The sequence below is a fragment of the Oncorhynchus masou genome, chromosome 30, assembly GCF_036934945.1.
Source record: "Oncorhynchus masou masou isolate Uvic2021 chromosome 30, UVic_Omas_1.1, whole genome shotgun sequence".
Lineage (NCBI taxonomy): Eukaryota > Metazoa > Chordata > Actinopteri > Salmoniformes > Salmonidae > Oncorhynchus > Oncorhynchus masou.
In genome coordinates this window covers 9,609,904-9,637,696 of record NC_088241.1, presented here as the reverse complement: position 1 = coordinate 9,637,696, position 27,793 = coordinate 9,609,904, and the positions used below count along the sequence as shown (strand labels likewise).

The 27,793-nt window shown below is 41.5% G+C and overlaps 2 long non-coding RNA genes across 5 annotated transcripts; one reads left to right on the top strand and one right to left on the bottom strand.

Moving 5' to 3' along the window:
- Nucleotides 1-27,633, top strand: LOC135522020 (uncharacterized). 3 transcript variants are annotated; one of them, XR_010452638.1, is made up of 11 exons: nucleotides 1-86; nucleotides 214-307; nucleotides 19,014-19,074; nucleotides 19,311-19,445; nucleotides 20,259-20,411; nucleotides 20,896-20,949; nucleotides 21,393-21,524; nucleotides 21,870-22,022; nucleotides 22,222-22,275; nucleotides 23,937-24,026; nucleotides 24,219-27,633. It is a non-coding gene; the product is annotated as an uncharacterized LOC135522020 (long non-coding RNA). The 3 variants fall into 3 exon arrangements; XR_010452636.1 differs by having other exon boundaries at nucleotides 24,216-27,633; XR_010452637.1 differs by having other exon boundaries at nucleotides 27-86; nucleotides 219-307; nucleotides 24,216-27,633.
- LOC135523068 (uncharacterized) lies at nucleotides 13,948-16,020 on the bottom strand. Of its 2 annotated transcripts, XR_010452763.1 has the most exons (5): nucleotides 15,853-16,020; nucleotides 15,297-15,632; nucleotides 14,850-14,921; nucleotides 14,336-14,758; nucleotides 13,948-14,180 (listed from the first exon to the last, which is right to left on the bottom strand). It is a non-coding gene; the product is annotated as an uncharacterized LOC135523068 (long non-coding RNA). The 2 variants fall into 2 exon arrangements; XR_010452762.1 differs by having other exon boundaries at nucleotides 13,948-14,758; nucleotides 15,853-16,015.
- Nucleotides 27,634-27,793: the final 160 nt, after the last annotated feature.

Sequence of the window (27,793 nt, the reverse complement as noted above, 5' to 3'; positions counted from 1 at the left end):
TGGAGCGATGGGAAACGATGCTTCGAGGGGTGACTGTTGTTGATGTGTGTAGAGGGTCCCTGGTTCGCGCCCGGGTATGGGCGAGGGTACGGTCTAAAGTTATACTGTTACAAGTACATTGCATACAATGGTGTAACTTTCCTTTTTTACCTTTATAAACTCAACTTGCGTCTGTAAATATCTGTATTCATTATACTATTATTATTTCCGTAGCCTAGGCTACACTGATGGTCACGTTCCAAGTCCTATACCTGTAAACTGATTTGAACGCCAATCGGCTGCACTCCGGTACTGTACCTGCACCACGGTAGGAATTTACGTTTTACGCCTCAATTTTAACCAAGATTAAAGTGAATAGTTAACTTGATTATGATAAATTCTGTATTAATCAATAGCATAGTAGTTCTACAGTAGCTTAGAATGAACGTTGTAAATTTGAAAAGATAAAATAAAGACAAAAGCAACATTTAACTTTCGATTTTGATCATACTGTAGGTAGCCGATTGTATTACCTCATCTATCACTATTTATATTATACAACATAAAGATAAATGAAGAGAGTAGGTCTAAACCTAGCAACAACAAAAAATATCACGTCCTTCTTTCATATTGATAAGTATGTGTTAAATATACAGTCTGGGATTCGAAAAACAGGAGAGGCTGTTAAAGCTTTCATTTGAATATCCTCTGGGATTTTATTTAGCAGCTGAGATATGGGGCTGAAATGTAACCACTCTCATTTATAGACTGAGCTATGAATGGAAGGACATGATTATGCATTGATTGAAAATTATCGTTTTAACCATGTTTTAAAATGGTACGGTGTCCCGTTTATAATTACAGTATATTGTTTACATTGTTTACAAACAATGGAGTAAAACAATGTCTTATTTTGTGTTCTTATGGTGTAAAACAGTGGAACTTAACAATAGTCAATGGCTGTATAATTCATTTAAACGTCCAATAATAGATGTACCAATCAAATAAACTTGATTATGATGAATTATTTGTTCATCAATAGCATAGTAGCCTACAGTACCTCAAGAATGAACATTGCAAAATTGAAAATAAAATAAAAACGAAAGAAACATTTTACTTTCGATTTTGATCCCCATGACGCCACAAGATTTTACCTGACCGGTTTTGCAGGACTGTAGACTAGGCTAACCTACAGTGGGGAGAACAAGTATTTGATACACTGCCGATTTTGCAGGTTTTCCTACTTACAAAGCTTGTAGAGGTCTGTAATTTTTTATCATAGGTACACTTCAACTGTGAGAGACGGAATCTAAAACAAAAATCCAGAAAATCACATTGTATGATTTTTAAGTAATTATTTAGCATTTCATTGCATGACATAAGTATTTGATCACCTACCAACCAGTAAGAATTCGGGCTCTCACAGACCTGTTAGTTTTTCTTTAAGAAGCGACCTGTTTTCCACTCATTACCTGTATTAACTGCACCTGTTTGAACTCGTTACCTGTATAAAAGACACCTGTCCACACACTCAATCAAACAGACATTGACCGCTCCACAATGGCCAAGACCAGAGAGCTGTGTAAGGACATCAGGGATAGAATTGTAGATGGGTTACAGGACAATAGGCAAGCAGCTTGTTGGCACAATTATTAGAAAATGGAAGACGTTCAAGATGACAGTCAATCACCCTCGGTCTGGGACTCCATGCAAGATCTCACCTCGTGGGGCATCAATGATCATGAGGAAGGTGAGGGATCAGGCCAGAACTACACGGCAGGACCTGGTCAATGACCTGAAGAGAGCTGGGACCACAGTCTCAAAGAAAACCATTAGTAACACATTAAAATCCTGCAGCGCACGCAAGGTCCCCCTGCTCAAGTCAGCGTATGTCCAGGCCCTTCTGAAGTTTGCCAATGACCATCTGGATGATCCAGAGGAGGAATGGGAGAAGGTCATGTGGTCTGATGAGACAAAAATAGAGCTTTTTGGTCTAAACTCCACTCGCCGTGTTTGGAGGAAGAAGAAGGATGAGTACAACCTCAAGAACACCATCCCAACTGTGAAGCATGGAGGTGGAAACATCATTCTTTGGGGATGCTTTTCTGCAAAGGGGACAGGACGACTGCACCGTATTGAGAGGAGGATGGATGGGGCCATGTATCGTGAGATCTTGGCCAACAACCTCCTTCCCTCAGAAAGAGCATTGAAGATGGGTCGTGGCTGGGTCTTCCAGCATGACAATGACCCGAAACACACAGCCAGGGCAACTAAGGAGTGGCTCCGTAAGAAACATCTCAAGGTCCTGGAGTGGCCTAGTCAGTCTCCAGACCTGAACCCAATAGAAAATCTTTGGAGGGAGCTGAAAGTCTGTATTGCCCTTCTGGAGAAGGTCTGTATGGAGGAGTGGGACAAAATCCCTGCTGTAGTGTGTGCAAACCTGGTCAAGAACTACAGGAAACATAAGATCTCTGTAATTGCAAACAAAGGTTTCTGTACCAAATATTAGGTTCTGCTTTTCTAATGTATCAAATACTTATGTCATGCAATAAAATGCAAATTAATTACTTAAAAATCATACAATGTGATTTTCTGGATTTTTGTTTTAGATTCCGCCTCTCACAGTTGAAGTATACCTATGATAAAAATTACAGACCTCTACATGCTTTGTAAGTAGGAACACTGCCAATTTTGCAGGTTTATCAAATACTTGTTCTCCCCACTGTATGTGGCATTGGTAGCCTATTTCATTAGCTCATCCATCACTATTCACATCATATACAAATATACACCATTTTATTAGGTGCACCAACCCGTTCACTAAAATTAAGCGTGATTCGTCACTCCAGAGAAATCGTTTCCACTGCTCCAATGGGGCGAGCTTTACACCACTCCAGACATTGCGCATGGTTATTTTAGGCTTGTGTGCGGTTGCTCGGCCAACAAACAGTTATTTTGGAATTCGGTAGTGAGTATTGCAACTTAGGACAAACTATTTGTTTGCGCTAAGCACTTCAGCACGCAGCGGTCCTGTTCTGTGAGCTTGTGTGGTCTACCACTTCCCAGCTGAGCAGTTGTTGCTCCTAGAGGTTGAAACTTCACAATAACACTTACAGTTGACTTGGGAAGCTCTAGCAGGGCAGAAATCTGAAGAACTGACTTGTTGGAAAGGTGGCATTTTATGACGGTGCCACTTTGAAAGTCACTGAACTCTTCAGTAAGGCCATTCTACTGCCCGTGTTTGTCTATGGAGATTGCATGGCAGTGTGGTCGATTCTATACACCTGTCTGCAACAGGTGTGGCTGGAATAGCCGAATCCACTCATTTGAAAGGGTGTCCACACACTTCTGTGTATATATAGTGTATATTATTATGCTCACTCAACTGTGCCTCACAAGTAATACAACAAATTATATATTACCATTGTGATCATATAGATTTTGTAAATATAATTTTCAGAAGAACAACATTGGCAGGGCAATTCAAGCATAGTGATAATGTATTGGGCCTACTGTACATGTGGCCATTAAGGCCAGATCGTTTTTCAAGATGTTCAAACGTTCATAGATGACCAGCAGGGTCAAATCATAACTATGATGGCTATAGAGGGTGCAACAGTTCAACACCTCAGGAGTAAATGTCAGTTTGCTTTTCATGGCAGATGTTCAAAAGTTTCTCTCCCTGCAGTGGCAAGTAGGCAAGGTATTTTATGCTAATGAGACAGTAGTGTTCCCTCTTTCCTGCTTATAGTACTTCCTTATACCTTAGCACTTATTTGTACTTTATCAGTGTGACCTTTGACCAGTCGCGACCCACCTTTGACCAGAGCCCCTCTTGTTTTGAGCCCCACCTGTTTAGCTAAAAAAATATATATAATAATAATAAATAAATATATCTATATTTTTTTTTGCATATATCATATATCAGTTTGCAAATAATGTTAAAAAAATGAAGTAAAAAACATGTTTTCTTTCTTTCTTTCTTGAGTAAGGCAGCTCCAAAATGCAGGTGTTTGATTAAGGCAGTCCCCCGCACCTCTCTGATTCAGAAGGGTTGGGTTAAATGCGGAAAACACATTTCAGCTGAATGCATTCAGTTGTACAACTGACTAGGTATTCCCCTTTCCCCGTTCACCCTAGCTCAATGCTTTCTGTGTTGGTTGGGTAGCCAGCGGAAAATACGGAGCATAGGGGCTAGTAATGTTCTCGAGTTGCGGCCTGATTGGCTCAGTGTTCTGTCACTAATGGGGACACTATGTCAACACAAAATCTATGGGGAGAGATCGAAAATTCAAACCCCTTTGGTGCTGCCATAGAGTTACATTAGATGTGCCCATCCACAAAGGCTCAAGGTCATTTGCCACAGACAAAATTACGTCAAATCAGGTTATATGTCCCATAGCTTCAACATCATACATTCAAAGTCTTAGCTAGCAACCATCGTCATGAATGAAGTCAACAATCTACTGGCAAATCCTTTACAATCGTTGTCATATGAAGAGAAACTATAAAGAGAAATTATAGATACAATGTATCTGTGCTCATCGGCCATTGGACAAGTTGGAAATAACTAATTCAACAATGAATGGTTTGGTAGGAATCAGTGGCTAACTCCAAGCATTGCAAAGTAAATACTGGCCTGCTATTCAGTGGAGTGTGTATGGTCCAAGTCTGGGTTTAAGTGTCTCTTTTCCAAGCTTATAAGGACAAACATTCAACACTGGTGTCACGACTTCCGCCGAAGCCGTTCCCTCTCCTTGTTCGGGCAACGTTCGGCGGTCAACGTCACCGGTCTTCTAGCCATCGCCGCTCCACCTTTCATTTTCCATTTGTTTTGTCTTGTTTTCCTGCACACCTGGTTTACATCTCCTCATAATTACTATGTGTATTTAACTCTCTGTTCCCTCCATGTCTGTGTGGGGTATTGTTTACTGGCAAGGTTGGCACGCTTCCGGCTGGTTTGTGCCAGGTTTTGTTTTGTACCCGTGCTTTGTGGCAGCCGGTACTTTGTACTTGGTTATTGTACTTTGTATTGCCTCAGTAAAGTGCTTTGTCCACTCATCTCTGCTCTCCTGCGCCTGACTTCCATGCACCAGCTACACGAACCATTTGACACCCTCAATGGAGTCAGCAGGAGCAGGTGCCCCTGTTTTAGGGGTAGAGGAGCGCGTCCAGGAACACACAGCGATGCTCCACCATCTCGGCGCCGCCATGGACCGTGTCGTCCACAATGGACCACTGGGAGAGACAGGGAGTCCCTCCAGCACCTCCACCAGCACAACAGGGGCCTCCACTTCTCGCTCCCCCTGTACCCGGTTCCAGGTGTATTCGTCTCGCCATCCCCAGGGAGTACGATGGGACTCCCCAGTGTTTCCTGCTGCAGTTGGAGTTATACCTGGTGGCCGTCCACCCGGCTCCTTCGGGCCATGAGACGGTGTCCGCCCTCGTCTCATGCCCCTCTGGGAAAGCCCTGGAGTGTACAAACGCCGTGTGGGTGGAAGGAGATGCGGAGCTGGACCAATTAGAGGAGTTCACCCGTCGTTTCCGAGCAGTCTTTGACCACCCGCCCAATGGTAGAACGGCTGGTGAACTTCTCTTTCACCTGCGGCAGGGGACGAGGAGCACCCAGGAGTTCGCTCTGGACTTTCGGATCCTGGCCGCCGGAGCGGGATGGAACGGCAGGGCCCTGATCGACCACTATCGCTGCAGCCTGCGCGAGGATGTCCGTTAGGAGTTGGCCTGCAGAGACACCACCCTCACCTTTGACCAGCTGGTGGACCTGTCCACCCGGCTGGATAACCTGCTGGTCACCAACAGACATCCAGATCGGGCTTTGTTGGTTCCATCCTCCATCACCACTGCTCCGATACCTATGGAGCTGGGAGGTGCTGCGCTTAGAGAGGCCGGAGGAGGGGCCTTCTCGTGCACCATCTGTGGCCACAGAGGTCACACTGCTGGTCGGTGTCGAGTTTGTTCCTCTGGGGGTCGAGGCAACAGGCAGGGCATTCTAGCGTCACCCCAGGTGTGTCGGCACCATTCTCACCCAGAGCCCTCTGTTGCACACCTGTTTTTGCATGTAATTTTTCCTGAGTTTTCCCCGCAATCCCAGCATAAGGTGCTCGTCGCTTCAGGCGCGGCTGGAAATTTTATAGACAGAGCATTCACTCATAGTTTAGAGATCCCTATTGTTCCAGTGGCTGTGCCCTTCCCACTTCACGCCTTAGACAGTCGACCATTAGTGTCAGGGTTGATTAGGGAGGCCACCGCTCTCCTGGGCATGGTGACGCCGGGGGGTCACAAGGAGAGAATCAGTCTCTTCCTCATTGACTCTCCTGCGTTTCCCGTGGTGCTAGGCCTACCCTGGTTAGCCTGTCATGACACCACTGTTTCATGGCAACGGAGGGCTCTCACGGGGTGGTCACGAGAGTGCTCGGGGAGGTGTTTAGGAGTTTCCATTGGTGCTACTACGGTGGAAAGTCCAGACCAGATCTCCACCGTGTGCATTCCCCCCGAATATGCTGATTTGGCTCTCGCCTTCTCCAAAAAGAAGGCGACTCAATTACCACCCCATCGACGGGGGGATTGTGTGATAAATCTCTTGGTAGACGCCGCACTTCCCAGGAGTCACGTGTATCCCCTGTCACAGGCGGAGACGGCGGCTATGGAAACATATGTCTCCGAATCCCTGCGTCAGGGGTTCATTCGGTCCTCTACTTCACCCCTGTGCCTCCTCAAGTTTCTTTTTTGTGAAGAAGAAGGAGGGAGGTCTGCACCCGTGTATTGACTATCGAGGCCTAAACCAGATCACTGTGAGGTACAGTTACCCGCTACCTCTCATAGCGACAGCGATTGAGTCAATGCACGGGGCGCGCTTCTTCACCGAACTAGATCTCAGGAGCGCTTACAACCTGGTGTGTATCCGGGAGGTAGACGAGTGGAAGACGGCGTTCAGTACTACCTCAGGGCATTATGAGTACCTGGTCATGCCGTACGGTTTGATGAATGCTCCATCAGTCTTCCAAGCCTTTGTAGACGAGATTTTCAGGGACCTGCACGGGCAGGGTGTAGTGGTGTATATTGATGACATTCTGATATACTCCGCTCCACACGCTTAGCATGTGTCCCTGGTGCGCAGGGTGCTTGGTCGACTGTTGGAGAATGACCTGTACGTCAAGGCTGAGAAATGCTTGTTCTTCCAGCAGTCCGTCTCCTTCCTAGGGTACCGCGTTTCCAACTCAGGGGTGGAGATGGAGAGTGACCGCATTTCAGCCATGCGAAATTGGCCGACTCCCACCACTGTAAAGGAGGTGCAGCAGTTTCTAGGGTTTGCCAATTACTACCAGAGGTTTATCCGGGGTTTTGGTCAGGTAGTGGCTCCCATTACCTCACTGCTGAAGGGGGGACCGGTACGTTTGCAGTAGTCGGCTGAGGCGGACAGGGCTTTTGGTCACCTGAGGGCTCTGTTTACCTCGGCTCCCGTGCTGGCCCATCCGGATCCCTCTTTGGTGTTCATAGTGGAGGTGGACACGTCCGAGGCTGGGATAGGAGCCGTGCTCTCTCAGCACTCGGCTACGCCACCGAAGCTCCACCCCTGTGCCTTCTTCTCGAGGAAGCTCAGCTCGGCGGAGCAAAACTATGACGTGTGGGACCAGGAGCTGTTGGCTGTCGTCAAGGCTTTGAAGGTGTGGAGACATTGGCTTGAGGGGGCTAAACACCCTTTTCTCATCTGGACTGACCACTGCAATCTGGAGTACATCCGGGCAGCGAGGAGACTGAACCGGCGCCAGGCAAGGTGACCCATGTTTTCCACCTGTTTTGTTTTCACCCTTTCTTACAGACCTGGTTCCCAGAACATGAAGGCAGACGCACTTTCCCGGCTGTATGACACAGAGGAGCGGCCTATGGATCCGAGTCCGTACGGGAGTTGCAGCAATGAGACAAGACTACCTATCAACACTTTAATGTAACTTGACAAGCAAATAGTGGTTAAACCTCTGACCAACCATATCCTCACATCAGTATTTGGAATGTAAATCAGTAACAGAGATGTTTTATCAACTGATCCATCCTCTTACTCTTCTGGTCTAGAATAAAGGTGAAGTCCATTATTTTAATGAAAGCATGCAGATTTGGTGTATGATGTAGTTTACGTTGTTCCTGTTCTTTGCTTTTGATGAGATGGAAATGTGTAATGGAATAAAAACAAAAAAATAATACCTTGTGCTGTTCAGAGAGAGAGAGAGAACATTTTCCAAGCATGGCTGATTGAAAACGGACTGTTGTAAAAACCAGCACAAGACAACACAGTTAACTTCTGACTGAATGTATTTTAGGTAGATGTTGAGACTCCATTTCTTCTTCGGGAGGGCATCACTCCCCTAGTAGAACCCCAAGGACTAACCGGTAATCAGTAGACAAGCTACATATCCAATACCTTCCTCATTATCTCACTGTAGTTTAACACTGGATGTCTCTTTTCACTTGATGTTCATCCTGCCTGCAAACCGGCTATGTTCCTAAAGATTAACTTGAATTTGAAACAAAAAACTGAAAATAGCTCAGGTGTGCTCGAGCAAATATTGTGGTCCCACCCAATCTGAGCAATAGTCCAGTCCTCGGCATACCTCCTTAGGTGCAACATCACTATGTTCCCTAATGCTAAAGTCCATTGCAATAATTTTGCACGCCCAATTTTTCAGTTTTTGATTTGTTAAAAAAGTTTGAAATATCCAATAAATGTCGTTCCACTTCATGATTGTGTCCCACTTGTTGTTGATTCTTCACACAAAAATACAGTTTTATATCTTTATGTTTGAAGCCTGAAATGCGGCAAAAGGTCGCAAAGTTCAAGGGGGCGGAATACTTTCGCAAGGCACTGTATGTCATAGTAGTGAAGTAATTACAATTTAGCAAATTAACACTGGAGTGAATGATGTGCAGATGATGATGTGCAAGTAGAAATGCTGGTGTGCAAAAGAGCAAAAAAGTCATTAAAAACAATATGGGGATGAGGTAGGTAGTTGGATGGGCTATTTACAGATGAGCTGTGTACATGACCAGTGAGATATGCCTGCAGGAGAGCGTGCTATTACTGGGTGTTGTTATGGTGACCAGTGAGCTGAGATAAGGCGGAGCTTTACCTAGCGAAGACTTATAGATGACCTGGAGCCAGTGGTTCTGGCGATGAATATGTAGCGAGGGCCAGCCAATGAGAGCATACAGGTCGCAGTGGTGGGTGGTATATGGGGCTTTGGTGACAAAACGGATGGCACTGTGATAGACTGCATCCAATTTGCTGAGTGTTGGAGGTTATTTTTATTTTTTTGATTTAAATGACATCGCCGAAGTCAAGGATTGGTAGGATAGTCAGTTTTACGAGGGTATGTTTGGCAGCGTGAGTGAAGTAGGCTTTGTTGCGAAATAGGAATCTGATTCTAGATTTTATTTTGGAATGGAGATGCTTAATATGAGTCTGGAAGGCGAGTTTACAGTCTAGCCAGACACCTAGGTATTTGTAGTTGCCAGAACCGTTCAGAGTAGTGATGCTGGTCGGGTGGGCGGGTGCAGGCAGCGATCGGTTGAAGAGCTTATATTTAGTTTTACTAGCATTTAAGAGCAGTTGGAGGCCATGGAAGGAGTGTTGTATGGCATTGTTAACACAGTGTCCAAAGAAGGGCCAGATGTATACAGAATGGTGTTGTCTGTGTAAAGGTGGATCAAGGAATCACCCGCAGCATCATTGATATCATTGATATATACAGAGAAAAGAGTCGGCCGAGAATTGAACCCAGTGGTACCTCCATAGAGACTGCCAGAGGTCCGGACAACAGGCCCTCCGATTGTACACACTGAACTCTATTTTAGAAGTAGTTGGTGAACCAGGCAAGGCAGTCATTTGAGAAACCAAGGCTGTTGAGTCTGCCGATAAGAATACGGTGTTTGATAGAGTCGAAAGCCTTGGCCAGGTCGATGAAGACGGCTGCACAGTACTGTCTTTTATCGATGGCGGTTATTATATCGTTTAGTATCTTGAGCATGCCTGAAGTGCACCCGTGACCAGCTCGTAAACCGGATTGCACAGTGGAGAAGGTACGCTGGGATTCAAAATGGTCAGTGATCTGTTTGTTAACTTGGCTTTCGAAGACTTTGGAAAGGCAGGGCAGGATGGATATAGGTCTGTAACAGTTTAGGTCTAGAGTGTCGCCCCTTAGAAGATCTTTCCAATCTTTAGGAATCTCGGGCGATATGAAAGAGATGTTGAACAGACTAGTAATAGGGGTTGCAACAATGGCGGCGGATAATTTTAGAAAGAGAGGGTCCAGACTGTCTAGCCCAGCTGATTTGTACGGGTCCAGGTTTTGCAGATCTTTCAGAACATCTGCTATCTGGATTTGGGTGAAGGATCAGCTTGGGAGGCTTGGGCAAGTAGCTACGGGGGGTGTGGAGCTGTTGGCCGGGGTTGGGGTAGCTAAGAGGAAAGCATGATCAGCCGTAGAGAAATGCTTATTGAAATTCTTGATTATCGTGGATTTATCGGTGGTGACAGTGTTTCCTAGCCTCAGTGCAGTGGGCAGCTGGGAGGAGGTGCTCTAATTCTCCATGGACTTTACAGTGTCCCAGAACCTTTTGGAGTTTGAGCTGCAGGATGCAAATTTCTGATTGAAAAGCTAGCCTTTGCTTTCCTATCTGACTGTGTGATTTGGTTCCTGACTTCCCTGAAAAGGGACTATTCGATGCTCGTGCAGTACGCCACAGAATGTTTTTGTGCTGGTCGAGGGCAGTGAGGTCTGGAGTGAACCAAGGGCTATATCTGTTCTTAGTTCTACATTTTTTGAAAGGGGCATGCTTATTTAAGATGGTGAGAAAATTACTTTTGAAGAACAACCATGCATCCTCTACTGACGGGATAAGGTCAATATCCTTCCAGGATACCCGGGTCAGGTCAATTAGAAAGGCCTGTTCGCAGAAGTGTTTTAGGGAGCGTTTGACAGTGATGAGGGGTGGTCATTTGACCATGGACTCATAACGGATGCAGGCAATGAGGCAGTGATCGCTGTGATCCTGATTGAAACAGCAGGGGTGTATTTGGAGGGCAAGTTGGTCAGATTTAGGGTTGTACCTGGTGGGTTCCTTGATAATTTGTGTGAGATTGAGGGCACCTTGCTTAGATTGTAGGACGACCGGGGTGTTAAGCATATCCCAGTTTAGGTCATGTAGCAGAACAAATTTTGAAGTTAGATGGGGGGCAATCAATTCAACAATGGTGTCCATGGCACAGCTGGGAGCTGAGGGGGGTCTATAACAGGCGGCAACAGTGAGAGATTTATTTCTGGAGAGATTCTTTTTTTAAATTAGAAGCTCGAATTGTTTGGGCATAGACCTGGAAAGTTTGACAGAACATTGCAGGCTATCTCTGCAGTAGATTGCAACTCCTCCCCTTTTGGCAGTTCTATCTTGATCATCTTTCACTACTGTCAGAATTCTGAAAATAGCACTTTTTAAAACACCACCAGTCCTGACACATCCTTAGAGGTTCATAGTTTATTTATAACTCATGAGTAGGTTGTTCTGCTGTGTACTCCATGAAACCACTTGTGACACGAGGGAGTAAATTATTGATCACATCAGAGGAGAGGTGTGGCTGACTCACCCTCATCACCTCAAACCGTTCTGTTTCTTTATTCAAACACTGCTTCAAATGCTTGAACTCAGAGATTTGAATTGTTCATGTATTGCTTTTGGATTGTAGTAATCACAGGTTGTGTTTGCTGCATCAAGATAAGTAGAAAGCTGAGATAGTCTTTGTATAATTTGTACAGCTCCGTTTAGTGAATGAAAACGTGGAATGTTCACAGTTTAAGTCAGTTGAACCTTGTATCGATACTACTGAAACCATAGAAGAGAACAAACTTGCCTGTGTTTCCCCAAAGATTCAAGGTTTTCCTACCAGCATTTAGCAGATGTAGAATGGTGTATACTGTAGTGACTGAACACAGATTTGTATGTCCTCTCTTGATTAAGATACTTCTATGTTGGCTTTCCTCCCCTCCCCACCAGAGAAATCTGAACAATGAATTAAGAATTTTAAAACTGTAATACAATGACAAATGACCCACAAAACCCTGTCGCTCTGTTTTCTTGAATCACTGTTCTTCACCTCTAAGCACAGGATGGGATATTTGTAATATCAGCCTGCTAGGGGTCACCAAAAATATGAATATGTTCTATCACAGTTAGAACCATAGAGGTGGTTATAATAACACATTAATAAACACACCACCAACAGGAATGTGGAGTGTTCTGAAGTATGTCGTATGACTTAGATTGTGTGGCTGGGTGTATTGTATTGTCTAGATTAGAGCATCTATACTGTGTGCAACACAATAAACAATTTGCTGCCATATTTGAGGTTTGAGAAACATAACCAGCATTGATAGTTAAGGGAATAAAACCTCAAGTGTTCTGCAAATGTGTTCATGCCGTTTTACGGATGTTAGAGAGGGGAGTTGAACACAACCACACATCAGCCAAACCACTATTTAGATTATACAGAACATAAAGCACAAAGTCATCACATCCTGTTCTTACACCTCAAATGTTCCATTGCAGCTGTTCACCTTTAGAGCTGAAACCATCGCAGACTTTTCTCACCCATGAACTGTGTTGTAATGGCAGGAACAGAAGCTAATCAGAGCCAATCAGTAAAAAACAACAGCACTTTACCCCACATTTTAACACTTTTGTGTCAATGTTTTTTTATTCAACTAAACCAACTGATTGAAAAAGGCCCTGTGGTTTGTTGTGTGTGATCATTACCACAAATGTACATTTTCATCAGCAATGCTGTCTAGGCTTTGTCCGGCTATTTAGTAGCGAATGTCGCAACATACATTTATCTGAGTGTGCTATGTCATTGTTTACTCAGTCTTTTTTCCATCTCAAGGTGATTGTGATAAAGTGCAGTTATGAATCAAATATCAAAAATCAAAAATAATGGTGCCAAAAATGGATTTGGTCAAATATATTTGAGCATATACAGTTTATTAATTAAACTGTAATCCATCCAAAAATGATTTATTGTTTTTGGTTTCGTCAATAATTATACATCTGTGAATGGTGCTGTCCAAGCTGTCACAGAGTGCCCGCTTTGTTCTCTATCGTTTTTATCGTGATGAGATTACATTTTTTTGTGACAACACAGACAAATCACAGCAAGCAGATCCGCAGTTCCATTCCCTACGACCATTCCGTGTGCTCTCCACATTCAAGATGTCGAAGGTGACCTACTTTAGTTTTCAACTTAATTGTATAATAAACAATGAACTTATTTACTTTTAATCAATATTATAACAATAGCAATATGTCTGTTTTAACATTATAGGCTACACAAAGAAATGTTGGTGATATAGGAATTGCCCCACAAAAGTAAAAGAGGCAGCTGTAACCTAGCCTTGTGCAGGGCTTCCCAAACTCGGTCCTAGGGCCCCCTCCTGGGTGCATGTTTTGGGTTTTGCCATAGCACTACACAGCTTATTCAAATAACCAACTCATCATCATGCAACTTTGGGAAACCCTGGCGTAGTGTGTGGCTGCAACCTGGACTAGGTTAGCTAACATGCTAAGTAGTTGCAAAGTAGCTAAAAAGTAGTAAGTAGTTGCAAAGTTGCTGAAGTTATCCAAGATTAGATTCAAATGTAACCTTTTGGGTTGCTAGACATACGTGTTAAATGCCCACCCATTCACACCGACAGTTGCTAGACGTTCGTGTTATACGCCCACTCATTCACCCTGACCAACCACCCTACTTTTGCCTTATGTAACTATACCAAAAATAACATATACTAATATCAGTGTCCCGGGCTTATGTTTATTATGTTACATCTAGTCTGAGACCAGGCTGGTGTGTGGGAGAATGTATCCATATCGTGCATAGTGTCACATGGAATGACGCTGGAGAGACGAAGCAAGTACGGGGAGTCAAACATTTAATAAAGAACGGACATGAGACAGGAACAGCGTCAGTAAACTAATAATACAGACAAAAAACAATCAATACATCAGCAGGGAAGCGGACAAACATAGGCGAGGTAATAAACAGATAAGTGAGTCCAATATAGCTGAAGCGCGTGACAAGGGTAGGCAGGTGTGCGAAGTGGATGATAGGAGTGAGCGATGCAGGGCAGCCTGTTACCCTCAAGCACCTGGGGGGGAAGAGCAGGAGCAGACGTGAAAAATAATCTATATTATATCAATGATTATGATTAAGATACACAATTAAATTAATATATGTCAACTGTATTAAAAATGTCCACATGGATAGTAAAGGAAAGTAAATCAAATGTAGTCTTTTGCTCACTCTAATCTGGAATGCATTTACCAGATGCTTGTCACCTTTCACCTTTACCTAGTGTGTTTTCAGATAATAATACAAGACAGTAAAAATATATCAGTAGGCATACATTCTATACATTAGAGTAATAAAATATGAACAGGCCTAAAAACACAATAAAAATGCAGTGCATGAAGAAAGATATTGTTCCGAAAACATTTCAAATCACAGTTTACAGTTTACTAAAGGTGTTAGAGCATAGGCTTTAGGCTATAACTTGGATGGGTGCTTCAGGCAATATTTTAACAACTAATGCAATCCCTTTTTAATTAATATTCTTTTGGGTTCTGATGTATGACACACAAATAATTGTGGCCACAATGAAAATCAGGATGTTTATGCTGAGAAAAACATGGTTCAGCCAAGTGAGAGCATGTTCCTGTTTGATTTCTGAAACAAGAGGAAAGTGGTTGTTACACTCATGTCTACTTTAATAGTAGGCTAACAAAACAGACACATGTCAAGTTGTACCAACACTTACCCTTTGGGACCAGTGTTGTCAACTCTGGGACCAGTGTTGTCAACTTTGAGACCAGGGTCATCTGGTTGATGTCTTACACAGGAAAAAGGAGAGATGGCCACTTTACAATATTATAAACAACTTCTTTAGAATTTCATCAGAAGTTCAGCTGCATAACAATGGTTTATTTTGTAATGTAGCCTATAAGCGTGTTACATTCTTAAAAGTGTATGCATAAGCTACAACAATGTTGTGGTTGTTGGGTAACACCCAAACGTGTGCTTTCTGTCATTATGAATTATTATGTAACAGTACAAAAGTACATAAAAACAAAAAACATAAGAACTTCTCTGGTGTTTTCACCTGCAAAAGTTTTTGAAAGCAAACTAAAGTTTTATCCATATTTTCTGAAAACCAATGTAATTTAAACCAATTACATGTCAATGGTGGTGTTGATGATATACATACCTTCAAAAATGTGAAGTGTGCCACCCTCCCCATAAACCTTGCTGTTGACACTGTCAATGATGCACGTTGCGATGCAAATTGGCATAATGGTGTCACTCAAAGTCAGGTTTCTCAATGTCATAGTAGTAGCTGTTTTGCTCAAATTCATGTTGACACGATGCTTATACAACTCCGAACTTGTGACATCACCTTGATCTTTAATGATCCATCTCATTTTGCAATTTCTTATTTCCTCGTGATCTGAGGTTATGTTGCAATAAAGAGTAGCTGTTTCCCCTACTATGTAAGCATTCTTTGAGGACCACTGGTTCATCCACACCCTGGCATTTGCAGGGACTAGCAGGAAACAAACATGCATATTAATGAATGTCTGAACTACCCTTTAACCTTAACTTGCATGCAGTATGATTGTCAACATCTTCTGAAAATGTTCAAGGTAAAAGTGCCTTGCATTCTTATTTTAGAAATAACATCCATTATCTCAACCATAGCAATACTTATCTTAGATAATTATTATGGATAATAAGATCTTACATATATTTGTTAAGTGTCTTACCTGGGATTAACAGCAATACTATAGAACACCAAAGGGGAAGTTTGTACATGATTCTGTAGATTGTTCTTGTTCAGTGTCAAGTACGGATGAAAATGAACAACCCCTGTTTTGCTGTAATCATATAACTTCATACTGTAGAACAGAGTACAAAAAAAGAAAGTTACGGAAGCCTGTAGACAGGATATGCTGTATAGGCTACTTGTCATAAAGTGCAGCTTGGTCAATGGTTCCCCGTAACGTACAGTGGGGGAAAAAAGTATTTAGTCAGCCACCAATTGTGCAAGTTCTCCCACTTAAAAAGATGAGAGGCCTGTAATTTTCATCATAGGTACACTTCAACTATGACAGACAAAATGAGAAAAAAAATCCAGAAAATCACATTGTGGGATTTTTAATGAATTTATTTGCAAAATATGGTGGAAAATAAGTATTTGGTCAATAACAAAAGTTTCTCAATACTTTGTTATATACCCTTTGTTGGCAATGACAGAGGTCAGACGTTTTCTCTAAGTCTTCACAAGGTTTTTACACACTGTTGCTGGTATTTTGGCCCATTCCTCCATGCAGATCTCCTCTAGAGCAGTGATGTTTATGGGCTGTTGCTGTGCAACACGGACTTTCAACTCCCTCCAAAGATTGTCTATGGGTTTGAGATCTGGAGACAGGCTAGGCCACTCCAGGACCTTGAAATGCTTCTTACGAAGCCACTCCTTCGCCTGGGCGGTGTGTTTGGGATCATTGTCATGCTGAAAGACCCAGCCACGTTTCATCTTCAATGCCCTTGCTGATGGAAGGAGGTTTTCACTCAAAATCTCACGATACATGGCCCCATTCATTCTTTCCTTTACACGGATCAGTCGTCCTGGTCCCTTTGCAGAAAAACAGCCCCAAAGCATGATGTTTCCACCCCCATGCTTCACAGTAGGTATGGTGTTCTTTCAATGCAACTCAGCATTCTTTGTCCTCCAAACACGACGAGTTGAGTTTTTACCAAAAAGTTACATTTTGGTTTCATCTGACCATATGACATTCTCCCAATCTTCTTCTGGATCATCCAAATGCTCTCTAGCAAACTTCAGACGGGCCTGGACATGTACTGGCTTAAGCAGGGGGACACGTCTGGCACTGCAGGATTTGAGTCCCTGGCGGCGTAGTGTGTTACTGATGGTAGGCTTTGTTAATTTGGTCCCAGCTCTCTGCAGGTCATTCACTAGGTCCCCCCGTGTGGTTCTGGGATTTTTGCTCACCATTCTTGTGATAATTTTGACCCCACGGGGTGAGATCTTGCGTGGAGCCCCAGATCGAGGGAGATTATCAGTGGTCTTGTATGTCTTCCATTTCTTAATAATTGCTCCCACAGTTGATTTCTTCAAACCAAGATGCTTACCTATTGCAGATGAAACCGGCCTGTACTGTAATAGGGGACATTAAGCCATTCAAAGGGATGCAGAAAGGGCTAAGGGGAGAGAACGACAATAGGGTTGTCAGCACAGTCTTCCCAGCCTGGTGCAGGTCTACAATTTTGTTTCTGGTGTCCTTTGACAGCTCTTTGGTCTTGGCCATAGTGGAGTTTGGAGTGTGACTGTTTGAGGTTGTGGACAGGTGTCTTTTATACTTATAACAAGTTCAAACAGCTGCCATTAATACAGGTAACGAGTGGAGGACAGAGGAGCCTTTTAAATAAGAAGTTACAGGTCTGTGAAAGCCAGAAATCTTGCTTGTTTGTAGGTGACCAAATACTTATTTTCCACCATATTTTGCAAATAAATTCATTAAAAATCCTACAATGTGATTTTCTGGATTTGTTTTTCTCATTTTGTCTGTCATAGTTGAAGTGTACCTATGATGAAAATTACAGGCCTCTCATCTTTTTAAGGGGGATAACTTGCACAATTGGTGGCTGACGGAATACTTTTTTTGCCCCACTGTATATTCTAGGAGTCAGGAAGCAGGTGCAGAAGGTGTGTTTTAATAATGAGAATAAGCAGATAAACAAAACAGAAGAAGTGTACTGAACGTAAACAAAACCAATACTGCTTGAAGACTGAGGCTACTGTGTGCTAAATAAAGGGTAACTAATCAAGGTAATGATGAAGTCCAGGTGTGCATGAAGATGGGGAGCAGGTGTGCGTAATGATGGTTGCCAGGTGTGCGCAATGTGGGTTGCCAGGACCGGGTTTAGTAGACCTGCGACGTCGAGTGCAGGAGAGAGAACGGGAGTAGGCGTGACATTCCCAACCTTTTTTCAGTTACTTTACCACCAACTAAATTAGGCTTTGCCAGAAGTACCCCCTCATGTGCATTTTAACAGCAGGCATGTGGTGTCATGAGTCTTCTCAAGTAACCTTATGTTGATAGGCCAAGTACCCCCAGGGGTCCTAGTACCTCTGGTTGCCTCATCTGACATCTGAAGATAGTTGATGATGGCAGACTATTTGATTAAATTGGTGTTGGATCACATAATCCTACCATCTTCACATAGGCTTACTGCAAGTTATAGCACATTGTCAAATTATATTTCTCAGATTCCCAAGCAGTCTCTGCATATTTTCTCAGTTTTTATTGATATATGAAAGAACTTATATGAAACTGAATTGACTATCTTCTGAAGATTTTGTTTTGGTTTATGGTTTATCTTGGTTTGTCTGAATGTAACACATTTTTGAGTTGAGTCACATTGCCTTGAAAGTAACATACTAGCAAGATGCCATGGGATTGTGGGTAATTGTGTGTCCCTTGAGTTCATATTTCTTTGTTTCTTGTTCCTGTGTTGGTGTCTAGAGGTGTTTGTGTGTTTGTCTCTAGCCAGATTATTTAAATGGCATAGTTCATATATTGGTACCTTTTGCTAATTTATCAAACACTGCAACATAAACTCATACACATATTACCTACTGTAGGACGTCAGATTTTGACTTCACCAGAAACATTTCATTATAAATTCCCCCAAAATTATGACATTAGCTTGCCTTAGACTTTTATATTTAAAATAATCTACAAAATCATACTCTTCAAGTTCTCTTGAAGGGATGTTGTAGAATCTAGTTTTAGTGAAAGTGTCTGTCCTAACCGATGCCATACTGAAGGTTACGGATATGGTTACATTATGGTAATATCCAAATTAAATACCTTGACTGACATCTTTTTTTTGTCTCTTTCAGAATATGACATCGGTTTTCCTCTATATAACCATTATATTTTTTACGCTATTTACCTATAATGGTAAGACACCTAACCTATTTTGTTGACTATTGTAATTACCTTGTCCTTGAGACATTTTAACCTGCAGTAATTTAAGAAAATGAATTCTCAATTAATAGTCCATAACTGTTATGGTTGTTAACTACAATTAAAGCCACAGTCTAACATTTACAGTCATTTTAAGTCATGAAATATAGCCATTGATTTTGAAGAATGTTCATGAACTAAATGATGTTTTACTTGTATTTGGTTTCTAGGTTTGGAAGAGGACCATAAACCAACCATTGAATTAAATTGTAAATACGGATCTAGACACATATGTACTAACATCATAGGTTGTGGATGGACTGGCTTCTTGAAAGACGTTGTATTTGATTGCCCGCTTGATAATGGTAAGTTCAGTGATTAGCATTTGTGTCAGGATTTGGCCAGGGTTGTTCCGGGTTTTGGTCACTAGATGCCCCCATTGTGCTTTTTGACCTTATGTTTTTTCCCTTGTTCCCCATTATTATTTGCACCTGTACCTCATTTCCCCTGATTGTATTTAAACCCTTAGTTTCCCTCAGTTCTGTGCTCTGTGTTTGTATGTTAGCACCCAGCCCTAGTGTTCTGTGTTTTCTTGTCGATTCCGGTGGATGCGCTTGTGGAATTCTGTTTTTGTTTTTGAGTGTCTCTTGAGGCTTTTTTGTGCTATTCCTACCACCTTTTGGATTTGCCATTTTTGTATTTAAGGACTTCTCCTTTTTACTTTATTAAATACACCGTCTTAAGTACTGCTGTGTCTGCCTCATCTTCTGGGTTCTGCTGACTATTCGTGGCTCAGTTGGTTAAGTGACTGTTTCTCACTCCGGAGACCCAGGTTCGTAACCGGGTCCTGACAATTTGTAAACGTGTTCTAAAATGTTTTACTGTATTTATCAATGGGAATTAATCCCAATGAAATGTTCACTCTTTTTATGCTGTAATAGACAAGTGAAAACATTGTTCTCATGCAATTGATTCATTTTTCACAAAACTACTGAAGAAGTTTCCCCCAAACGCTGGTCCAGAGTCACAGTCTATGAGTGCCACCAAGTCCTTTCTGACCTCTCTAGTTTTCCCTACAAATAATAATAATTGTAATTGTACTCAGTGCCACCAGGGTTGGCAGAGGAGAGTGAAGAAGAGTGTTTCTAACGTGCACTTTTATATAATTTTTTTTCTAGACAAGTTTCAATGTTCAGTGGAGACGGATGAAGTAAAGAAAAACCAGGGAGAACAACAAACAGTACCAGTGGCACCGATATGCAAAGACAATAGAAGCTGTGGATTCCCTACAACATATGTCGGTGAAAGTGTAAGATGCACCATAAGTATGCGTAAGTAAAGGGGGCTTCCGACTGGCTCCTGAGTGGCTCAGCGGTCTAAGGCACTGCATCTCAGTGCTAGAGGTGTCACTACAAACACCCTGGTTTGAATCCAGGCTCACAACCGGCCATGATTGGGAGTCACATAGGGCGGCGCACAATTGGCCCAGCGTCGTCTGGGTTCGGCCGGTGTAGGCAGTCATTTTAAGTAAAATTGTGTTCTTAACTGACTTGCCTAGTTAAATAAAGGTTAAATAAAAATCAAATAAATAAAGTATATAGCTTGTCATTTGGACTCATAAATGTTTTATAATGTATACTATATGCCTTGTTTGACCTATTATACCATAATAATTTGAATGACAACAAGGATATCCATATCCTGAACTAGTAGTTGGTGTAATTGAACAAAACCAATTTGAGCAATGAATTACATCATTACATCAATGTGCATGATTTTTATTTAGAAATAGTGTTTTTGACATATTTTCAACAGAAATACGGCCACCAATAACATCAAGAGTACCAGAAAAGATGGAAGATGGAAAAGGTAATTGATTGTTTACATTTTGGAATTCCACTAACGGTCCATATATAACCAAATGTAGCTGCTGCTCAAGTTGGTGTCTGTAATGATGGGGCAAAAGCCATGACAGGGAGACATAGTGGAGTGGTAACGGGCGTGCAAGCAGTTGCTCCCGACGCCACGTGGGTACCCTGCAGCATCCACTGAGAGGCTCTTGCTGCCAAAGGAATGTCTGACAGCTTGAAAGACATTAGGGACACTACAGTGAAAATAGTTAACTTTAAAACAAGGCCCCTGAACTCTTGTGTATTTTCTGCACTACGCAATGATATGATTGACCATAACTGTTATGGTTGTTAACTAAAATTAAAGCTACAGTCTGTAACATTTACAGTCATTTTAAGTTTTAAGTGATTTTGAAAAATATTCATAAACTAAATGATGTTTTACTTGTATTTGGTTTCTAGGTTTGGAAGAGAACCATAAACCAACCATTGAATTAAATTGTAAAGACGAATCTAGACCCATATGTACTAACATAGGTTGTGGATGGACTGGCTTCTTGAAAGACGTTGTATTTGATTGCCCGCTTGATAATGGTAAGTTCAGTGATTAGCATTTGTAAACGTGTTCTAAAATGTTTTACTGTATTTATCAATGGGAATTAATCCCAATGAAATGTTCACTCTTTTTATGCTGTAATATAGACAAGTGAAAACATTGTTCTCATGCAATTGATTCATTTTTCACAAAACTACTGAAGAAGTTTCCCCCAAACGCTGGTCCAGAGTCACAGTCTATGAGTGCCACCAAGTCCTTTCTGACCTCTCTAGTTTTCCCTACAAATAATAATAATTGTAATTGTACTCAGTGCCACCAGGGTTGGCAGAGGAGAGTGAAGAAGAGTGTTTCTAACGTGCACTTTTATATTATTATTTTTCTAGACAAGTTTCAATGTTCAGTGGAGACGGATGAAGTAAAGAAAAACCAAGGAGAACAACAAACAGTACCAGTGGCACCGATATGCAAAGACAATAGAAGCTGTGGATTCCCTACAACATATGTCGGTGAAAGTGTAAGATGCACCATACGTATGCGTAAGTATATACTGTAGCTTGTCATTTGGACTTTTATAAATGTTTTATAATGTATACAATAATAATTTCAATGGCCGCAGGTATATCCATATCCTGAACTTGTAGTGTCATGAATTACATCATTACAGGTTTACATTATTGTGCATGTTTCATTGCTGTTTCTTATTTAGAAGTTGTGTTTTTTCCATATTTGCAACAGAAACACGACTACCAACAACATCAAGAGAACCAGACAAACAGAAGAATGGAAAAGGTAATTTAATGTTTACATTTTGTATTAGATTTTATCACAATGACAATCTCTCAGTTCCCCAGAAGAAGAAAAAGCATTGGGTTGGAAGATGTGGATGTATTAATACCTGATGTACAGAGATACATTGCAAAATGAAGGAAGGGTCTACTGGACAGAGGTTGATCTACAGCAGTGGTTCCCAAATGTTTTATAGTCCCATACCCCTTCAAACATTCAACCTCCAGCTGCGTACCCCCTCTAGCTCCAGGGTCAGCGTACTCTCAAATGTTGTTTTTTGCCATCATTGTAGGCCTTCCACACACATGAGTGTGAGTTTTTGTCACAACCCGGCTCCACTCTCACATAGGTACATGGTTGCAAAGGGCATCAGTGTCGTAAGAGCGTGATTTGCCAAACCAGGATAATCTGAGCGCATCCCAATCCAGAACTCTGGCAGTGGCTTCTGATTAAATTCAATTTTCACAGAACCGCTTGTTGCAATTTCGATGAGGCTCTCTTGTTCAGATATCAGTAAGTGGACTGGAGGCAGGGCATGAAAGGGATAACGAATCCAGTTGTTAGTGTCATCCATTTCGGGAAAGTACCTGCATAATTGCAAACCCAACTCACTCAGGTGCTTCACTATATCAAATTTGACATTGTCCGTAAGCTTGAGTTCATGTGCACATAAAAAATCATACAATGATGGGAAGACCTGTGTGTTGTCCTTGTTAATGCAGACAGAGAAGAGCTGCAACTTCTTAATCATACCCTCAATTTTGTCCCACACAATGAATATAGTTGCAGAGAGTCCCTGTAATCCTAGATTCAGATCATTCAGGCGTGAATAAACATCACCCAGATATGCCAGTCGTGTGAGAAACTCGTCATCATGCAGCAGTCAGACAAGTTAAAATGATGGTCGGTAAACAAAATTTTAAGCTCGTCTCTCAATTTAAAAAAAGGTGTCAATACTTTGCTCTTTGATAACCAGCGCACTTCTGAATGTTGTAAAAGCTTTACATGGTCGTTGCCCATATCATTGCATAGCGCAGAAAATACACGAGAGTTCAGGGGCCTTGCTTTAACAAACTTAACCATTTTCACTGTAGTGTCCAAAACGTCTTTCAAGCTTTCAGTCATTCCCTTGGCAAGAGCCTCTCGGTGTATGCTGCAGTGTACCCAAGTGGCGTCGGGAGATACTGCTTGCACGCACGTTACCACTCCACTATGTCTCCCTGTCATGGCTTTTGCTCCATCAGTACAGATACCAACATGAGCAGCAGCTACATTTGGTTATATATGGAGCATTAGTGGAATTCCCACGAGAGAGTTATGGTTAATGTGATTGGATGTTAATTATTTGACTAGGCTACCTGTATTCAACATTGTGTTGTTATTTCGCTGAACACCAGATGGTTAAATTTTATTTTGGGCAGTGAAACGAGGCTACTCAGGCGAGAGAGAAAAAACTCACCCAAATGTATAACCCCGTTGGAAAATATAAGGACTGTTTGAAAATGTGAAAAAAAAGAAACGTTTTTTAAATATGAATCACATTTTTGTTTGGAGTAACCCCGACGGAATACCTGATCTACAGTATGTATCTGCATGGATTCATTTGAGTATCAGTCGTGTATTGTTCCTTTGGAGTTCCATGTCATAGTTCTCATGTTTTTCAGAGCCAAAGCACAATATACCCTTGTGGATTTGGTTAATAATTTGCCTTTGCCTTTGGCATTGGTGTTGGGATTTGGATTAATCGATGTCAGGTAAGTTATCTAGAGTAATTTAATTGTGCTTTGTAGAGACATTTTTTATTCAGAATAATTTATTCATAATAGGAGTATGATTAAGTGTTGATATACTGTAACTCATTACTGTTGTTTTTCAATAATTTCTATGATTTTGGAGCACCAACAAAAAATAAATATGCAATCCAACCTTTGTTTTATTCTCAGAAGAAAAAGGATTCATTTGAGACACGTGATGAGGCGTATATAGAAGTGGATGGAATGGCATAAAAAACGAATGAGTATTATTGCAGGGGTTAAACTATGGGTGCACTAGTATCACCCCTCAGCCAGCAGGCTATTTTAATACTAATCTCATTGGGGTAAATTAATCAAATGTTTTAAATGATATATAAAATCTGCATGGATTAGTGTTTGCCATCATGTGTGATGCAGTGATAAAACACCTGAAAGAATGCCTACATCAACATACAGTACCAGTCAAAAGTTTGGAGACACCTACTCATTCCAGGGTTTTTCCTAATCTTTTACTATTTTATACGTTGTAGAGTAATAGTAAAGAAGACATCAAAACTATGAAATAACACATGGAATCATGTAGTAACCAAAAAAAGTGTTAAACAAATCCAAATATATTTTAGATTTGAAATTCTTCAAAGTAGCCACCATTTTCCTTGATGACAGCTTGGCACACTCTTGGCATTCTCTCAACCAGCTTCATGAGGAATGCTTGAAGAAGTTCCCACATATGCTGAGCAGTTGTTGGCTGCTTTACCTCCACTCTGCGGTCCAACTCATCCCAAACAATCTCAGTTGGGTGATTGTGGAGGACAGGTCATCTGATGCAGCACTCCATCAATCTCCTTGGTCAAATAGCTTACACAGCTTGGAGGTGTGTTTTGGGTCATTGTCCTGTTGAAAACAAATGATAGTCCCAATAACCTTACAGTGAAATGCTTACTTACAGGCCCCTAACCAACAATGCAGTTTAAAAAATATGAATGAGAATAAGAAATAAATGTAACAAGTAGTTAAAGAGCAGCAGTAAAATAACAATAGCGAGACTATATACAGGGGGTACCGGTATAGAGTCAATGTGCGGGGGCACTGGTTAGTTGAGGTAATATGTACATGTAGGTAGAGTTATTAAAGTGACTATGCATAGATAATAACAGAGTAGCAACGACATAATAGGGGGTGGGGGGGGGGCAATGCAAATAGTCTGGGTAGCCATTTTATTAGATGTTCAGGAATCTAATGGTTTGGGGATAGAAGCTGTTTAGAAGCCTCTTGGACCTAGACTTGGCACTCCGGTATCGCTTGCTGTGCGGTAGCAGAGAGAACAGTCTATGATTTGGGGGGCTGGAGTCTTTAACAATTTTAGGGCCTTCCTCTGACACTGCCTGGTATAGAAGTCCTGGATGGCAGGAAGCTTGGCCCCAGTGATGTACTGGGCCGTACGCACTACCCTCTCTAGTGCCTTGCAGTTGGTGGCCGAGCAGTTACCATACCAGGCAATGATGCAACCAGTCAGGATGCTGTTGATGGTGCAGCTGTAAAACCTTTTGAGGATCTGAGAACCCTTGCCAAATCTTTTCAGTCTCCTGAGGGGGAATAGGTTTTGTTGTGCCCTCTTCACGACTGTCTTGGTGTGCTTGGACCATGTTAGGTTGTTGGTGATGTGGACGCCAAGGAACTTGAAGCTCTCAACCTGCTCCACTACAGCCCCGTCGATGAGAGTGGGGTCCGGTCCTCCTTTTCCTGTAGTCCACAATCATCTCCTTTGAGTTGATCACATTGAGGGAGAGGTTATTGTCCTGGCTCCACATGAAGCTTGTTGAGCTGTCATCAAGGCAAAGGGTGGCTACTTTGAAGAATCTCAAATATAAAATATTTTGATTTGTTTGACACTTTTGGTTACTACATGATTCCATATGTGTTAGTTACTTCATAGTTTTGACGTCTTCACTATTATTCTACAATGTAGAAAATAGTCCAAATGAAGAAAAACCCTGGAATGAGTAGCTGTGTCCAAACTGTTGACTGGTACTGTACCTTAACAGAAAATTTGAAAATGGTTTACAGTAGTTACTACAAATGTTATTATAAGGAGTAATTAATATGACCGCCACAAAATGACATACAATCAAAGGCTTCTCCCTCTTTTATTGTTAGTTTAATAGTCTGATAATATGTGAAGCATGACTCCGGTGGAATGTGGGAGGTTTCCTAACATCCACTCACTCAATCTACTCCCCATGACTCAACCTTACTGTTAACTGCTGGGGCTCAATCTGGATATAGCTGTTTTAATGTTTGCGACACTACTAACTACACTAACTGCATTAATCATCAACTGATATGAGTATTTTGACTTCATCCTAACCCCAATTACAATACTTTTTTCAAGATACCAAACAAATAACATCATATTTGGTTAAGATATGATAAGATGATAATTTTAGAAGAGAGCAAAGGACTTTGTTTTGTCCATGTCACTGGAATGATGGAATGAACTTTATTTGTCCATACAGTGTAGTTACTGTTTTGCCTAACCCTCTCCTACCTAGGACTTATTGTTTACTACTTTTAAATACTAATTGTGTTTGTGCACTTACTCAAGAAAATATTTGTGTTCAATTTTAATTATTGAAATGTTTTTTTTTCTGTAATTTAAGATTTTATAATTGTGGGGATTTCTTCTACTGTTGTTTTTGATTTACAGTACCGACGGTACATTTTGTGCTTGCTTCATCATCCTTATTGGGATGCACTCATTGCTTGATCATCAGCTAAATTATTGAATTGTTCATTGTAATTCTAATGTTACATTTTAGATGTTCAAGCAACTTTAAATAATGTGAAGATTTCCTTTCTTAATGTAATCGGAAAAATAACATTTGAAATAACCGTAAATATGTGAAAACTGTGGAAAAAACAAGCTACAGTCTAATATGCATATGGAATTATATTGGTGCAGACACATGATTCTACCTAGCAACGCCTAGCAACTGTGACTATGTTCATGATGTAACAGAACCTCATGTGCCATAATGCTCAGGGAGATTAGCAGACATTAAACCAAATGAATAAAGCTGGGATTCAATCATTGCTGATTTTCTTGTACTTCTCCCCGGTTATTTATGCAGTGTCAGAGGTGCCTGATTTATTATGGCTGATAAACTTGTCTGCTTCCTGTCACAACCCTGTGCACTCATATAATGACATTCTGTTGACATTGTCATTGGATATTGATATAGTATGAAGACACTCCCATCCTAACCTTCCTTTGTATTTTCAATATGAATTGTTTGTTATTTTGTGGACTTTGGTGCTTTATCCACAATGATTGAATTCTGCCTAAATGAGCTCTGTTGATATACTTACAGTAACTCCACCTTTTTGTCACAAGAGGGCAGTGTCTTGCTTTAGAGAGAGACAGAGGGAGAGGCGGGATCAACATCCCACACTTCATCTCCCAGCTTCTTATATTGGCTTTTAAAAATATATGTTTTATTTTATTGTGCTTACTTGATTGACTGAATGTGCATCTTGTCAAAAGTCTTCAGTTCCAATACTTTTAAATATGCAACTAATTAAGTATCATTAAATGGCATGAAAACTATATTTGTACTAGTCTTACATTTACATTACATTTAAGTCATTTGGCAGACGCTCTTATCCAGAGCGACTTACAAATTGGTGAATTCACCTTATGACATCCAGTGGAACAGCCACTTTACAATAGTGCATCTAAATCATTTAAGGGGGGGGTGAGAAGGATT